A 12,886-nucleotide genomic window follows, 5' to 3' on the forward strand; every position below is an offset into this window, starting at 1 on the left:
ACCCAACAATTGGGTTGTTTTAACCCAATGGTTGAGTTGTTCTTACCCAGCAATTGGGTTGTCTTAAGCAACATTTAACCCAACCACTGGGTTAAAACAACTCAACCACTTTGTTAAAACAATTCAACCATTGGGTCGGTGCATTTTCAACCCAACTTGGGTTGTTTTTAACCCAGCATTTTTTAGAGTGTAGATATTAAGGAGGCGTATTATAGTAAAAACAGAAGAGATGTGATCCAAAATGCTCACTACTCAAGTTCAATAGTGACACGACAGATACTGATAAACTCTAGCAAAAAACAAAACAAAAAAAACAACAGCAAAAGCAACAACATTTTTAAGGGAGGCCATATTAATAAATCTTTTTTATTTCTTGAGTCAGAGCAGCATCTTGATCATGGTTTCATTTAACATTATTCATTGTACATTTAGGCACGCAGTAAAGTTGTAATTTGTTCACAGGAGAGACCAATCAATAACAAGATCACAGAACCGTGTGCTTCATTCTGCTGGGAAGTCACAGTGGGTCCGTGTACAACATGTCTGTAGCCTTCAAGGATTAACGATCAAGGAAGCGCGAGACATCCTTGAGGTCTTTGTCTCGTGTTGTATTAGTTTGAAGCCGAGGTCGGCTCTAATGAGAATACCTGTGCTTAAGCCCTGCCCTGACTGGCTGTTGTCATGGTGATGACTGTCCTTGAGTGAAAGTGTCCCATCAGGACGCGTAGCCAAGGAGGGAAGCGTTATATTAGCTTCTTTATTGCTTCACTCAACATCCTTAATGCAACTATGAATCTTTTAGCCATCCAAAACCTGGCAGCTCTGACCTATCAAACTAAAAACAGACATTTATTTGCAGTTTTACAGCAAAAAAAGACATTTGTCTTGCTTCGTGGTAAATATACATCCAAACATGATCAGTTTAGATATTGCATGAGATCATTTTAACTGAACATTTCTGTTGTGATGCTTATGCAAATTGCAAAAACTAAAATAAATGATAAAATAAATGTATACTATATATACACATATAGGTAAATATATTGGCAAAAGTATTGGGACTCAAAATCATTGAATTCAGGTGTTCCAATCCCTTTCATGGCCACAGGTGTATAAAATCAAGCACCAGGCATGTAGATGCTTCTACAAACATTTGTGAATTTAAGTGTGATACTGTGATTGCCACCTGTAAATAAATCCATTCGATACATTTTCTTACTACTAAATACTCCACGGTCTGTTGGTGGTATTATAACAAAGTGGAAATAATTGTGAACAAAAGAACTCTGCCACAAAGTGGTAGGCCACGTAAATTCACAAAGCGGGGTCAGCACATGCTGAGGCGCACAGTAATCAACAACTTTCTGCAGAGTGGATGCTACAGTGCGTAGAGAGCTTCATGAAATTGCATATGTACATATGAATATATTAAAATGATAAGTTCCAACAGAAAAGAATTCTACAGAAAAAAACTAAAATATTACAAATAAATGTTTCTTAAGATTTAACCTAGAAACATGTATGTGAATGTCATAGGCAACAGACTGCAAGTCCCATTTGTTAACAATGTATTAGCTTATTTAGCTATAGCTTACATGAACTAAACGCATTATGCAATATACATTTTACAGCATGTATTAATATTTGCGCAATACAATTGTACCTTAATCATTCATGTTAGTTCTTATTGCATAAAAAGGTTCACATAAAACAATGAATAATACTTCTACAGTATTTATTAAACTTTAATGTTAAAAATTGAATATTATTGTATTAAATTAAGTGTCATTTCATTATAAATCCAAACTGTTTGCTTTTTTAGAACATGGTGTAGGTCCCGCTCTTCGCGTGTTTTCGAAGCTTTGATTATGTTTACAGTGTGCAATATAACATGAGTTCATGTTTCGCGTGTAAAAAAAACAGTATTTTTCACACAATTTACTTATCTGTACAGCGCTGTTTTCTCTGTCCTAAAAACGGCCTGATGATTTCCTTGTTCTATGAAGTCCCTCCTTCAGAAAGACGTAACGAGTTCTGATTGGGCCAGCACTTCCCGTGTTGTGATTGGACAGCAGCTTAGCGCACTTTGCCCGGAAAGGTCCCGCCTCTTACCATAACGGGGAGATGCACGCTCTTCTCCACGTGGGAGAGCAACAAGACCCCGCCCCCTATTTTGCGTGTTCTTGTGGGCGGAGGGTTAGTCAATAAACGGTTTTAGTGACGTCATTCTTGAAGGAAGTGCAGGGATGTAGTCCACTCCACACCGGCCGTTCGCTGTAGGCTTTGAAAAGGAACTTCTGTTAAATAAAATATCTCGCTTGGCATTGAACTTTGAGATTTATAATTTTACAGGTATTATTTATGCTCTAACAGCAACATTTCACACTAACTAAAGTTTGAAAGATGAAATCGCGAAGAACGGGACCTTTAAGAAAACACTTGAAAAAGCCAAAGACACACTGTCTAAAATCAAATATATTTTCAGCCAAACAGAATATAAAACAACATTATAAAAATACTGCAGTATCTGTCAGTGAAATAACAAATACCCACTGATTAGGGCTGGGACAACGCGTCGATGTCATCGATGACGTCGACGCAAAAAATACGTCGACGCAAAATATGCGCGTCGATTCGTCAGACCCAAAATAAAGATGGTGGCGCCGGAAAGTAGTAGCAACCATAGATATACATAATAAAGTATATTATGTAATTAAGTAGATAAAGTATATTATGTAATTAAGTATATTATTTATTATGTATATCTATGGTAGCAACACGAGTGGCTCCTCAGACTTTCAGAAGTGCAAGCCTTGCGGGTTGGCGCGCGGCGCGCACGGAGCAAGCGCTCTTATACACAGGTGCGCATGCACGCGTTTTGTTGTCACGGCTACATAAACAAATTTCTGCACACAGGAAGACAGATGTTTAAATTAAGTTACGGTACCGACATCCAGTTATGGTGTCCCGCCTTTGTTTTACTGTCTATTAAAGTCTGCCGCGTTTAAGTTACGGTGTAGCCTGTGTACTGTCATACATGTTTTAATAATGCAGAATATTCACTCAGCGCGCTGTCAGGCAGTCTGGGGCTGCCCACTGCACGAGTGTGTGCACTCGAATGCCGTGACATCGTGAGCTCACGCATACAATCAGTAGTAACAGTTCGCAATTATATCCATATATCCTTGCTTTTCTTGTAAACCCGATAAAATCCATGGCAATGAACGTCATCGGGGATGTTTAATCCACAAGCATTCTGAGAATTATTCCTACTTGTCGTTCACATCAATCTAAAAGTTGTCCTTTTAGGCTATAGGCGATTTTCATTCAAAGATGTAAAAGTAATTAGTAGTCTATTGTATCAATTTTTTGCTAGATAAAAACATTAAAAACATATTGCAATAAATAATTACTCTGTTTAGCCTATGAATGGGCAATCCGATCCAGTTAGCGCTGTCATTAGAGCGTGATAGCCAAACTTAACCCTTGATTAACCAGCGGCACTATTTGCTATTTATCTTATTACAATCACATGCATTTTTACATGATTTGTTATTTGTTCTATTTTTTATATATTTGCATTATATATGCAAATGTTTACTCATTAGAAATAATCTTATCTTGTTCATATAATTCAGTGTCACCTATCAACCTGTAAGTTTTGCTGCACAGCAATGAAGATACTCTTTACAAGACGTATTGTGTCCTTAATAATGGCATCAGAATGCAGCCAAAGCACATGATGGTAATAAGAAGATGGCTATAATTAATTGTAAATCATCCAAAATAAATGCCATGATCATTACATTTTATACAGGTGTTACTATATTGATTTTGTAAAAGATGATCAGCAACTAAATATTGATAATATGGAAGTTACTGCCTTTTGCCTTGGCATGACTCCACATTTCTTGCAGACAATACAAAGGCAGAGTGCAGTAACTTCAAAATAGTGTGTGTGTGTGTGTGTGTGTGTGTATTTTGTTATGATTTTATTGAATGCATTGTTCTTGTATAGCCTTTTACTTTGGAATTTTAAGAGCAATAAACATATATTGCAATGTTAAGGAATTAGTTTTTTTCATTCAGATAACTAAATCAACATGTATAAATTGCTATTAGGCAATTAATGGGGAGATAATCGGTAATCGAATCGAATCGTAACCGAATCGGACAGGAAAAATTAATCGTTAGATTAATCGATGCATCGAAAAAATAATCGCTAGATTAATCGTTTAAAAAATAATCGTTTATCCCAGCCCTACCACTGATGTAACCACTAAAGGGATAGTTCACTTTAAAATGAAAATTCTGTCATCCTTTACTCACCCTCAAGTTGTTTCAACCCCGTATGAATTTCTTTCATCAACTGAACACAAGGGAAGACATTTTGAAGAATGTCAGTAACCAAACAGTTAACTGGAGCCTTTGACTTCCATAATATTTTTTTTTTCCTACTGTGGAAGTCAGTGGCTCCAGTTAACTGTTTGGTTACTGACATTATTAAAAAAATCTTCCCTTGTGTTCAGCTGAAGAAAGAAATTCATACAGGTTTGAAACAACTTGAAGGTGAGTAAAGGATGACAGAATTGTAATTTTAAATTGAACAGTCCCTTTAAATCAAAGTCTCTGAACAGCAGCACAATTAGCTTACAGGCTGCTGTGAAATATTAACACACACATATACATACACACACACACACACACATACACATATATATATATATATATATATATATATATATATATATATATATATGGTATATAAAATGTAATTTTTATTTAATATGCTTTATGCATTACAAACTAAAAACCCTTGACACAGAGACACTGATAACTGATAACAAGTTTGTTATCTAAACTTATTAATGGGCACAGCCTTATTTCAATTTTCGACTTGAAATTTTCATGAGGTTAAACAGTGTTTAGATCAGCAGATCCTGTCTTCTCATTAGCTAATGGAAGATCATGCCATCTTAACTGCGACCCAGAATACACAGTGCCACGGTACTCATTTCTGCATGTCAGTCCCACATAAAGCCAATTTCCTCATTACAGTGCGATTAAGATGCTACTAAAAAAATCTGAAACTATAAACAGCTCCCTGACCCTGATACAAAAAAAAAATCCTTTTTAAAGTTTTAATTAGAGAATGGCTGGAATTTAAAGTAAATATTACAACATCTTTGCCATGCCCTTTGACCGAGAAAAATGCAATTATGGTGCAGTAAAACATTTTCCTCATCTATCTAGCATGCGAAGTAGCTTTAGCTGAAATGACACATGCAATAAAAAATGCTGCTGATGTCACAACTTTCAAGTGACAAACAGATCTCAGTTCCATACATATTAACAAGAGTCTGAAGGCAAATGGATTGTAATAGAACTTGAACTGGTTTTCTGTGCATAAAGAAAGAAGTCTTTAATATCTAATGACCGAAGGAGATTGAGTTATGGTGTCTAATTAATCAGAGTAAAAGCATTCTCACGCGCGGTCTCAACAGGGTGTAAAACACAACGCAGCAGAGAGAGGCTGTGCTTCATGCTCGCCGAGGCACAACGCTTTGTTTAGACATAAATAAACAATGCACACAAATAATGAGTGCCGTTAGTGGCAGCAGGACTATTGTTCATTCTTGCCCTGAATCACTCCATGCACTGTCTCTCTCCAAATTCAATTCAATAAAATGCTTTATTGGCAAGGCTACTAGAGAAAAGCACTGCCAAATTGTAGTTTTCTAATATTACTGTATGATTTATGTAATGCAGTTTTGTTTATTTCATCCAAAGCAATCCACATTGTATTCAAGGTATTACGTTATCAGCTTATGCATTCCTTAAAGCAAGCACTATGCTAGGTTTTTTTAGGTGGTGAACTTGTCAGGTTGTCTTTTGAAATACCTAGCTGTTCTATATTATTCTATGGCATTGCTAGCTAGTTGCTAGGGTGTTTTGTGTTGTTGCTAGGTGGTTACTTACTGGTCCAGCAAGTTGCAAGATATGAGATATTGATGCAGATTCAGTTGCATGACACTGAGGGTTAGAGGTGTATTTAAATCACTAACTCTCAATATGAGCAATAGTTATAGCCATGCTTAGCAAATGGTACTTATAAAAAAGAAACTAAATAAAAGACATATTTTAAACACTTTAACCTAATCTCTCACACACCAGCACTTAACTATATCAGTATAAAGAAGGAAATGACCTGTTTGGCCAGAAACAGGCAATCCTCTTAACACCATACGTCAACCTTTTGTACCGAACCACTCCACATTAAAACAACACAAACATGGATTGATTTATTCCATTTTGGCAGCTCAGACAGTAAAGTGTTGTTATTTTTTTTTAATAAAATATAAACTAGCATTGGGGTGGTATCAAACAGTCAAAAATTGGTATTTTGACACTATGATACCGAATAATTATCACACAGAGAAAAAGGGTGTCAATTTTTTTCCTTAGGGGTAACTTAACGTTAACGTTAGGCTACAACAGTCACTGGGGCAGTAACCTTACCATTTAAAGGACATCGTTGGTACCTTTTTTACTCCTAAAAAGTGCATATTAGTACCTTAGTGTACAAACACATACCTTAAGGTACTACTATGAACATTTTTGTGGTAAAATCATTTACAAAAAATGTACTTTTAATGTCCTTTGCCCCAGTGAAAAGCTGCTGTACAATTTTGACACCCTTTTTCTGTGTTCATATACAACGGGGTCCTTGAAAAGCCACAGAACTAACGTTACTAGCATACGTGGTATGAATAAAGCTAGACGCTATAACTAAACTTAACACATATACTTTTGCTTTCATTGCATTTCCAGAAGCTTCTGAACACTGTTCTGCTCTATTCAGTGGCACAGATTCATTTTCTTTAACAGTAAGAAACCTGACGATGAATGACACACAACATCATAAGTTCGAACAGTTACAGCTTCATCGATGGCGCGCGTCGCCAAAGTATGACCTGGTCATTGTGTATTACTGAAAGACACGTAATTTCACTCACCGATCTTTCAGTAGTTATGCCGGTTATTATTGATCATCGGGCGTAGTGTAGTATCAAAATATGACAGCAGCTCCGACTCGTATAGAGGACTGTAGCAGCGTCTCTGTGTTTGTGAACAGCAGCTGTTGCTGAACACCTGTTACTCACAAAACACACTTATAATAAACTCCGCCCACATCTCTCTCTCTCTCTCTCTCTCTCTCTCTCTCTCTCTCTCTCTCTCTCTCTCTCTCTCTCTCTCTCTCTCTCTCTCTCTCTCTCTCTCTCTCTCTCTCTCTAATTTGCCTGTTTTCTATGTTAAGAGGTATATTTTACATTTATATGTCCTTTGCCATATTAACATTTGGTAACACTTCAGTTTAGGTCCAGTATTGGCTGTATTATAAAGCACACATTAATGCCTTATGCATGACCATATTCACACACCTTAATCCTACCCAATACCCAAACTTAACAATTTAATTAGAAGTATTTGGAGTTTATTGAGGCAAATTCATAGTGAGAATTGGACCCTAATTTAAAGTGTGACTGTGTATAATGTGTGACAAAATGTAGCCTATATTGTTAAATTAAATGTTTGGATTTAATACTTAGATTTTAATTTAATATATTTAGCCCCATGTGCATTGTAAATGAGACACTGAGCTGAGCTGGATGTTGACACCTATCTGAACTAAACTCATTCCATAATTGTGGAACTTTATAGGCTACAGTTCTTCAACCAAACTGAATCAACACTGAGCAGACTTCAGCTGAAACAATCTGTATGAGACTAGCGGTCCATTTTTCTTACTCCAGGGACCAGGGCATATTTCTGAGTGTATTTTTTTTATAAGCAGTCACAATGGAGTCAAATTACAAATGACTTTCTCGACCTCACCTGACATTTATGAAAAATATAGTTATAAAGCATTTATATAGTGACTTGTATACAATTTTATGACAACATTGTAACGTTAGTTTGGAGCACAGAATTTACAAAAAATAACATTTGAAATCAACAAACAAAACCACAGCTTCTAAGCACAGGTTATATGCAATAAGTCTTTTGACTTAAAATCTCATAATTACTTATAAACCTTATGACAGCTCCCCTGTGTGACAACTAGCCCGCGGTCTGCCCTATTAAATATAAATAAACATACTGTATATTCAGCAGTCTATTAACATAGTCATACTGTATCAGAGTCATTTATTGTGCAGAAAGACTGAAGCGTTTCAGTGGCGGTCAGAGCAACAGATGGTGACTGTGTAATTCACATCCGTAAGATGCTCATGATACTGATCATACGCCTCTTAACTGCTGCTCTCACTTAAATATTTCATTACATGCAGTCAAGACTACGGTCATTGCAGCTTTTAGCTTATTTAGTTTAGGTGTGTGTGTGTGTGTGTGTGTGTGTGTGTGTGTGTGTGTGTGTGTGTGTGTGTGTGTGTGTGTGTGTGTGTGTGTGTGTGTGTGTGTGTGTGTGTGTGTGTGTGAGAGCCTGTTTATGTGGTTTATGAGGACACAAATTTGTATAACTACATGGGTATTACACTATAAATGTGGATTAGGAGGACATATCAAATGTCCTCATAATTCAAATGGCCTTAAAAACATACTAAATGATGTTTTTTTGAGAAAGTAAAAATGCAGAATGTTTCCTGTGATGGGTAGGTTTAGGGGCAGGGGCAGTGTAAGGGGATAGAAAATACGGTTTGTACAGTATAAAAACCATTACGCCTAGAGAGTCCCTGTAAACCACATAGACCAACATGTGTGTGTGTGTGTGTGTGTGTGTGTGTGTGTGTGTGTGTGTGTGTGTGTGGTAGCCTAATCTCTCTGAGACAGCAGGTCAATCTATGACAATTCAATCTACTTCAATCTTCAATCTGCTGGTCAATCTATGACACTTTTAGGGTATAAAATTAAAAATACAATAGGATTCTATCTAGACTGCTCGTACACTGCAGCCACTGAGCAACATTTTGGCTCAGTTGTATATGGGTCATGTTTTTAAGCAGGACATTAGCATTCCATTTTCCAGTGGGTCAGTCTTGAAAAAAGCTGATCTTATTTTCAGGAAAAACTCAGTAGTGAGAAGATGAATAATTATTGTTCCAGTTTGTCATTTCTATAAATCCTGTGTGAATCTTTGGTTCTGAAAAACTCCTCAGCACCACTTCTGTCTCAGATCCAGCAACTTAAATTTGTAACGTGTTTATGAGGAAGCTCAGCTGTGACACAGAAAGTTTATTTTCTTTCATGTTTGCTCTCCAATCTTCATGTAAGACTTTACTGTGTCTACTGGGAGGTTCCTCATCTGCCAGTTCTCATCATTTGTTATAACATGTCTCACTGATGTACCTCTGAGGAGCTAAGTGGCTTTGAATACAGACCTGAATTTCCATTTAATTCACTGATTCCTCATTAGTCATTTCTTACTCTATGCAATGATGTGATGACATTGTAAATTTAGTTGGGAGCATATGAAAAGGGGTGCATTAAATGAGAACTGCTTATGCAATACAATGGCTTTTATAAAGTGGAGAGATATGCCCATAAATCTGTGATGTATTAGGGAGATGATGGCAAATAAATTGTGAAATATAGCTTGATTCAGTGCAATGGGATAATATAATTATTATTATTATATAAGTCAGGCAATAATAAAATATGACTTTATTCTATATTTCAGATTTCAGAATAAAACGACATTACATAATTTTTTTCACTGAAACTGCTTGTTATGTCACCATAGATGCACAGCTCAAGGTGTACTGCCGTAGAGTAGTTCAACTATGGCAGCTACAGAGATGGATGATTGATATAAATTGTAGGGTGTGAGCTCACTTAATTGCCTGGTAACATAGTGGCGAAGGCATCAAGCTAGCAAAGCTCTGCAGTCCCACATAGTGCTGCCTGGAAACAGGAGAGTTGCATAGATCACAGTCCTGCCGGATCACCACTGTACCCTTGAGCGATCCACTTAACCCTGTGTGGCTCCACTGGGACTGCCCCTGCAATTTAAGCAGTACAAGCTGCTTGTGATAGAGACCATCTGTGAAATGACAAGTAACTGCACACACTACCTCATTCAGGTGTTCCCCTGCAGGCCAATGTATGGACTGAACAGGAGGGAAAACACTTCACTGCAGCCAAATTAATCAGAGACACGTGCATTTGTGTGCGTCTTCTGAACTCTGTATCCATCATTTAAAACTATGATTTATAAAGAGCCATATGAAAAGTGGAGAATCAAATGAGAAGTGCTTATGCAATACAATGGTTTTTATATAAAGCGGAGAGAGAGAGAGAGAGAGAGAGAGAGAGAGAGAGAGAGAGAGAGAGAGAGAGACTTCAATTATATAGACAGACAGATTAAGATGGATGGATGGATGGATGGATGGATGGATGGATGGATGGATGGATGGATGGATGGATGGATGGATGGATGGATGGATGGATGGATCGATTGAGAGATGGATCGATGGTTAAAAATGATAGAGGTAGATGAATAGATGGATGATGGATAAAAGGATGGATGAATGCATGATGATAGATAGATAGATAGACGGACGGACGGACGGACGGACGGACGGACGGACGGACGGACAGATAGATAGATAGATAGATAGATAGATAGATAGATAGATAGATAGATAGATAGATAGATAGATAGATAGATAGATAGATAGATAGATAGATAGATAGATAGATAGATAGATAGATAGATAGATAGATAGATAGATAGGCTGGATGGATGGATGGATGGATGGATAAAAGGATGGAGGAATACAGGATGGATGAATGGATGGATGGATGTTTAGACAAACAGATAGAAAGACAAACAGACAACAGATCGACATATGTATGGATAGACAGATGTGACAGACAGTTAGCCTCCTTCATGTGAGTGTGTGGGGTGAGAGATGAACAGCTGCGCACGTCACTGTGAGCTCAAAGGCTTAATAGTTTCTCACCTAAGAATGAAGAAACCTTGAGAAGTAATAAGCGGTGTGAACAGTCACTGCACTGGCATATTCTTCATTTATAAAAACCCTCCTACGCTCATCAGCTGCTGACATGACGGACGGAGTTTAGCAGACAGAATAAAGTTGAATGAAAGAAAGATGCCCTTGACTCATACTGTACCCTCATGAAACTCTGAGCTTGGATGAATATTAAATCATTAATCTCATATTCATCAATGACACTATATATTCAAAACTTATAATCATTGCATAATTCATGTAAACAATGTGGTCATTTTACAGTGTCATCACAGCAAAATACATCTATACCTCTGCATAAATACATTAAATATTAACACTAGCCATCATTGCATATTAAAAGATTATATAACAATACTGATAAACAATACTAAATGACTGTTAACTAATAAACACCTATATGTATATTTTAAGCATTTTGTGAAGCTGCATGGACACTATGTAATGCAAAGCACTAGCTAACATTTCATATCCGACACTCATGTACACATTTATCCAGCAGGTTTAAAGTGAAATGACATGAAAGGCTCACCTGTGTGTAGTCTGATGTTGCAGTGTGTCTCTGCTGCAGTGAGCGCATCTGTGCATGTGCTCAGCCTCAGCACCACAACACGCTGCCTCTGAAGAGTGAAGACACGCAGCAGCAGCGTTACTGACGCGTGGTTCTGTGAGCCCGTGCTGAAGGGTTCACATTACCGCAGTGTCGCGACTGCCTGACTGCAGTGCTGCTGATGCAGGGACTCAACTGAGCTCAAGGGTATCGATCCCTGTTATGTAATTCAGATCTCAGAGTGAAGAATGCCCCTCTGGTAAGGGGAAAAAAAGGTTTTGGGTTGTAATTACCTCGGCATTCTGACTCGCAGGATGCACTACGTATACTGTATGTATATACACACACATAATTATAATAACACATATTGCAATACATACCCCATTAATGTCATTTTAATGCATTTAATTGTTTCATCCTGTTCACACTGATCCATTTTTAACTTGAGCTTATCCGTGCTAATCATCATTCATAAATGGGAATACTGGAAGCTTTTTATTGATTGTAAGCAACAAATGATTATGTTCTCAAAAAGAGCTACTGTATGTGTTCAACTCCCCAAATCCCAGATGTTTCATGTTTTGAAAGGCTACTTATAGATGCTCTTTTTGGTTAATGCAGAAATCAATGAATTACCATTGGTTAAATACACATTTAAAAGATTATATACAGTAGATGCAGTATATTTCCATCCAGTAAATGCTTACACAACCTAAATGTTCACCTCTGCACTGGAAACTGCGTGGGTTTATAAGAAGTTAGTGTGTTATGTAAATAAACATCACGTCCTGTCATCCCAAAAATATAGATTGTAGCCTCATTTGAGTTTAAAAGGCTCAATTTATGGTGGTGTTTCTGTTTTTTAAATATACACAAGAAAATAGCTAGCAAACTACTTACATTTTTAACACCACTCACATTTTATTAGGGCCCGGGTGTAAGGACCCTATTGGAATTCTTCTTCTTCTCTGAAATTATTCGCATTTTTAAGGGCCTAAACATGCTTGAAAACTCATGAAATGTTGCACACGCGTCAGAAGTGGTGAAAATTTACGTCTGATATGGGTTTCAGAATTAGGTGTGGCAAAATGGCTCGATAGCGCCACCACCCTTCAAATTAAGCGCTGTTCATGCTACGTTTCACGTACAAGTATAAAATTCGGTAGACACATGTAACAACAGCCCAATTAAAAAAGTCCTGGGAGCAAAACGGAAAACCCAATAGTACCAGAAAGTGAGATATTTTGAATTTTCTCTGCAGTTAGTCTAATTTAAAGGCCTTTGCTGTGTTAAATTGTGAAGATCTTGAGTTTTCGCTGAAGGG

General features: G+C 37.2%; 1 protein-coding gene across 4 annotated transcripts in view; it reads right to left on the bottom strand.

Annotated features, from left to right (window-relative positions):
- The window catches only part of gdpd4a (glycerophosphodiester phosphodiesterase domain containing 4a), a 45,741-nt gene extending 33,939 nt beyond the window's left edge, over window positions 1-11,802 (bottom strand). Inside the window, exons 1-2 of one of the 4 annotated variants that reach the window (XM_067419945.1) lie at window positions 11,545-11,802; window positions 9,853-10,019 (exon numbers count right to left, since the gene is read on the bottom strand). The gene's annotated coding sequence lies outside the window, so the exon portion shown is untranslated. Of the gene's footprint in view, window positions 1-7,016; window positions 7,165-9,852; window positions 10,020-11,544 lie in introns of those variants that run through there. The other 3 variants (XM_067419943.1, XM_067419947.1, XM_067419944.1) reach the window with 3 other exon arrangements.
- Window positions 11,803-12,886: the final 1,084 nt, after the last annotated feature.

This window comes from Pseudorasbora parva, chromosome 16, assembly GCF_024679245.1.
Source record: "Pseudorasbora parva isolate DD20220531a chromosome 16, ASM2467924v1, whole genome shotgun sequence".
Classification (NCBI taxonomy): Eukaryota; Metazoa; Chordata; class Actinopteri; order Cypriniformes; family Gobionidae; genus Pseudorasbora; species Pseudorasbora parva.